Genomic DNA, 5214 nt, shown 5'->3' with positions numbered 1-5214 from the left:
AATTTCCAAGATATAAATCAGAAAGCTGACAAAAAAACCCCATAAATACAAAAGTCTGAGACATTGTACATAATGAATAAGAATGCAGGTTCTTTCACTGTATTTTTAGCTTCATCATGAACTTTTAAGAAAAATTACTGCTAATCTCAGTCAATCATATAAGCCTTAGAAGACAAAAAGAGAGCTACTTTATTCTGAGTTGTTGAGAGATAGGATACTTCAAGATTTCATTGGGTTTTATCTGATTGTTAAGATTACAGGCAATTTAAACTTTTTCAATTCCAAACCATCTATTAATATGATAGACATTACTTTTTAATAACAATGAAGCAAATAATATCCCAAACCATCAATTCTCATAACCTCTCTCATATTAATCCAATCCCTTTTCTAGTTTGTTCGTTTTAATGCTAGGGATCCCTTGCAGTGGATATGAGGTGTTCTACATAGAACCCCTTCTGTGCTGAGTCATTCACTTCTCACCAGTCAGGGATATTGGCTGCAGTCCTCTTTAGGAACCATGCTTGACTGAAGGGAACTTCACCCAGGGTTGCACTTCCCAAATCAACCCATATTGAGTGACTGGTTTACAGGAAGGTACCTTCCCTGGTGGTTCAGATGGTTAAGAATCTTCCTGCAATGTAGGTGACCCAGGTTCAATCCCTGGGTCAGGAAGATCCCCTGGAGAAGGAAATGGTAGCCCAATCTAGTATTCTTGCTTGGAGAATCCCATGGACAGAAGAGCCTGGTGGGCTACAGTCCATGGGGTCACAGAGTCAGACATGACTGAGTGACTAATACTTTCACTTAGATGAAAGTACAAAGGCTCAGTTGCTTTTTTCAATTTGGGACAATTCTAAAGGTCCATCCCAGCTCCAAAGCCTGTTCATTGGATCAGTTGAGGCCTTTGTTACAATTCTGTTGCAGTTCAACCTTTTCTTTTGCCCCATCCTTCCCACTCCCCATCACTTTTGCAAGTATTGCTAAGTGTTCAGTTGTTAAGTCATGTCTGATGTTTTGCAACCCCATGGACTACAGCATGTCAAGTTTCCCTGTCCTTCACTGTCTTCCAGAGTTTGTTCAGATTCATGTCTATTGAGTTGGGGATGACATCTAACCACCTCATCCTCTACTGCTCCCTTCTCTTTTTGCCTTCAATCTTTCCCAGTATCAGGGTCTTTTCCAATGAGTCAGCTAAATATACTACTCAGTAATCTTGGACACACAAATATTTGTCTCAGTACTTTAATATGGGTAACATGACCTAAGGCAGAACTAAGACTAGTCCTACAAAGCTGATTAAACTAGGATTTTGGATCTGGATCAATCAATGGCTAGCTTATAATGAAGAGACTATTACTTGTGGTTGGTAGCATACTGACAGCCCTTGCCAAAATTTTTACTGGTGGTGAATTTACACCAATTCCCAACCAAGAAAACAAACCTAAAACAGTATCACTTAACTGTCTTCTCATTTACAGTTTTTAAAAATAAGTCTATAATTCTTATTTTTGTTCCTTTGTATAAATTGTTTTTCTCTGAATGTTTTTCCTATTTATCATTAGTTTTCAGCAACGTGATTACATGTGCCTTGGTGCAGATTTGTGTGTTTTTTTTTTTGCTGTGTTACTTGAACTTCTATGGGTTTATGGTCTTTGTCACATTTAGGAAAACTTCATTATTTTTGGCCACTAACTTTTACGCCCTCCCTTTTTCTTCTTTCATTTCTAGGCTCTAATTTACACAATTTTCAGTTTCATATTTTCACATAGCTCACTGAAACTCTGTTCTTTTCGTTTCTTTCAGTTTTGCTTCCTTTGTACTTTATTTTGAAAGTGAAAGTGAAAGTCACTCAGTTGTGTCTGACTCTTTGCGACCCCATGGACTATACAGTCCATGGAATTCTCCAGGTCAGAATACTGGAGTCTCCAGGGGATCTTCCCAACCCAGGGATCGAACCCAGGTCTCCTGCATTGCAGGTGGATTCTTAACCAACTGAGCCACAAGGGAAGCCTAAGAATACTGCCATTTCCTTCTCCAATAACTGTCAAAGTGCCTGTTAGTTTCATTATCTCTGTTATATCTAGGTACATTTCACTTTTACCTCTGGCTATGGATTATATATTTTTCTGTTTCTTTGCATGTCTGATAATTTTTGACTGGATGTTGGACATTGTAATTTTTACGTTGTTAAATAAGGATTTTGTTGTATTTCTTTCAAGTATTCTTCTGGCACACAGGAAGTTACTTAAAGAGCAATGTGAACATTGTGAGGCTTGTTTTTTTTTTTTTTTCCCAGGGGTTTTTTAATGGATAATTTTATTTTATTTTATTTTTCGTGTCACTAAGCCTTGTGACCTTTTTTTTTAAATTTTATTTTATTTTTAAACTTTACAATATTGTATTAGTTTTGCCAAATTTCGAAATGAATCTGCCACAGGTATACCTGTGTTCCCCATCTTGAACCCTCCTCCCTCCTCCCTCCCCATATCCTCCCTCTGGGTCATCCAGTGCACCAGCCCCAAGCATCCAGTATTGTGCATCGAACCTGGACTGGCGACTCGTTTCATACATGATATTATACATGTTTCAATGCCATTCTCCCAAATCTTCCCACCCTCTCCCTCTCCCACAGAGCCCATAAGACTGATCTATACATTGGTGTCTCTTTTGCTGTCAATAACAATAACACAGGGTTATTGTTACCATCTTTCTAAATTCCATATATATGCATTAGTATACTGTATTGGTGTTTTTCTTTCTGGCTTACTTCACTCTGTATAATAGGCTCCAGTTTCATCCACCTCATTAGAACTGATTCAAATGTTTTCTTTTTAATGGCTGAGTAATACTCCATTGTGTATATGTACCACAGCTTTCTTATCCATTCATCTGCTGATGGGCATCTAGGTTGCTTCCATGTCCTGGCTATTATAAACAGTGCTGTGATGAACATTGGGGTACACGTGTCTCTTTCCCTTCTGGTTTCCTCAGTGTGTATGCCCAGCTTTGGGATTGCTGGATCATAAGGCAGTTCTATTTCCAGTTTTTTAAGGAATCTCCACACTGTTCTCCATAGTGGCTGTACTAGTTTGCATTCCCACCAACAGTGTAAGAGAGTTCCCTTTTTCCCACACCCTCTCCAGCATTTATTGCTTGTAGACTTATGGATCGCAGCCATTCTGACTGGTGTGAAATGGTACCTCATAGTGGTTTTGATTTGCATTTCTCTGATAATGAGTGATGTTGAGCATCTTTTCATGTGTTTGTTAGCCATCTGTATGTCTTCTTTGGAGAAATGTCTATTTAGTTCTTTGGCCCATTTTTTGATTGGGTCATTTATTTTTCTGGAGTTGAACTGTAGGAGTTGCTTGTATATTTTTGAGATTAGTTGTTTGTCTGTTGCTTCATTCGCTATTATTTTCTCCCATTCTGAAGGCTGCCTTTTCACCTTGCTAATAGTTTCCTTTGATGTGCAGAAGCTTTTAAGTTTAATTAGGTCCCATTTGTTTATTTTTGCTTTTATTTCCAATATTCTGGGAGGTGGGTCATAGAGGATCCTACTGTGATGTATGTCGGAGAGTGTTTTGCCTATATTCTCCTCTAGGAGTTTTATAGGTTCTGGTCTTATGTTGAGATCTTTAATCCATTTTGAGTTTATTTTTGTGTATGGTGTTAGAAAGTGTTCTAGTTTCATTCTTTTATTCATAGCAGTTTTTATTCTAGCACTAATTTGGCCCACTATTGAAGTACAACTCTTCTGAAGATGCTATCCAATGCCCCAAGTATTAGAGGTTCTCTATACTTTGACAGATGGGAATATGTATTCCCAGATCTATGAGGTACTGAGATTGTTTGGTTTACTGCTTTTCAGTCCATTCTTTCCTTGCATCCTGCACCCCTCTTTTTAAGTACTCAACTGATCTACTTCACCCTGCCTAATGCCAATTAGTACTTAACAAAAACTTTAAACCACTGCAGATCTCTGAAGAGTTTTTTTTTTGTTTTTTAACTTTTTGTCTTCTGTATTTTTAAATAGCTTCCTCAGTCATCCTCTGATCTCTAGCTTAATGGACTGAGACACTGAGCTTTATTTTGGCTGTCCCTCCCTGCACTGTGGCCTGGCAACTGCCTGGAGGCAGTAATCTTGAGACAATCATAGGGATTCTCCAGTGGCTCACTTGGTAAAGAACTTGCCTACCAATGAAGAAGATACAAGAGATACAGGTTCGATCCCTGGGTTGGGAAGATCCACTGGAGAAGGAAATGGCGACTCACTCCAGTATTCTTGCCTGAAAAATTCCATGGATAGAGGTGGATATGATTATGCACACACGCATAGGGCTTACCTCCTTTGTTTTCATTTTCTGAGGAATCAGTCTTTTATTACCTGTAGTTGGTATCTATTAACAGTTGCTTCATACATTGGGCTGGCCAAAACCTTGTTTGGGATTTTTGTAAGATGTTATGGAAAAACTTGAAAGAAAGTTTTGGCCAACTCAATACTTGGTTTTCTAGTTGCTTATGGAAGAATAAGTTAGAGACCAATTAATGATACAAATGTTTTTTTCATAATAAGCAAAAGTCAAAACTATTTTCAAATGTCTTATACATTCTGCATTTCCTCAGTACACATTTTGGGAGGTTTTCTGGAGACATTAAAAACAGCTATTCTGTATATATTTCCCCCCTAGTTCTTAGAATATAAGATTCTTAGTTAATCTTGCTGCTGCTGCTAAGTCGCTTCAGTCGTGTCTGACTCTGCGACCCCATGGACTGCAGCCTACCAGGATCCTCCATCCATGGGATTTTCCAGGCAAGAGTACTGGAGTCGGGTGCCATTGTTAATACAAAAGCTAAGTTAATTCTGAGTTAATAAAAAATTCTATAGTATAAAGTTGGTATACTTTATTATATTTAGAACTGTGAATTTTATTCCAGTGAACTGACTTTATTTCCTTAGAGTTTAATATTAAAACCACAATCCTTCCTTTTTCTTCTAGAAGTTTCAACAGTAATACCACATGCATACAACATGTGCTTTACCTTCAAAATCAAAGGGGGATATATCTGTTAGAGAGGTAACAGGCTGCATGGATATAAAATTCTGGAACTATTTTTAATTCTTCTAAACATGAGGTATAAATATCACCACTGATAGAAGAGAACAGAAAATATATTGTGAGATATGAGGACAGAGATTTGGAAGGAAAG

Source organism: Bos indicus x Bos taurus, chromosome 3 (assembly GCF_003369695.1).
Source record: "Bos indicus x Bos taurus breed Angus x Brahman F1 hybrid chromosome 3, Bos_hybrid_MaternalHap_v2.0, whole genome shotgun sequence".
Taxonomy (NCBI): Eukaryota; Metazoa; Chordata; class Mammalia; order Artiodactyla; family Bovidae; genus Bos; species Bos indicus x Bos taurus.
This window is presented reverse-complemented; position numbering follows the sequence as displayed.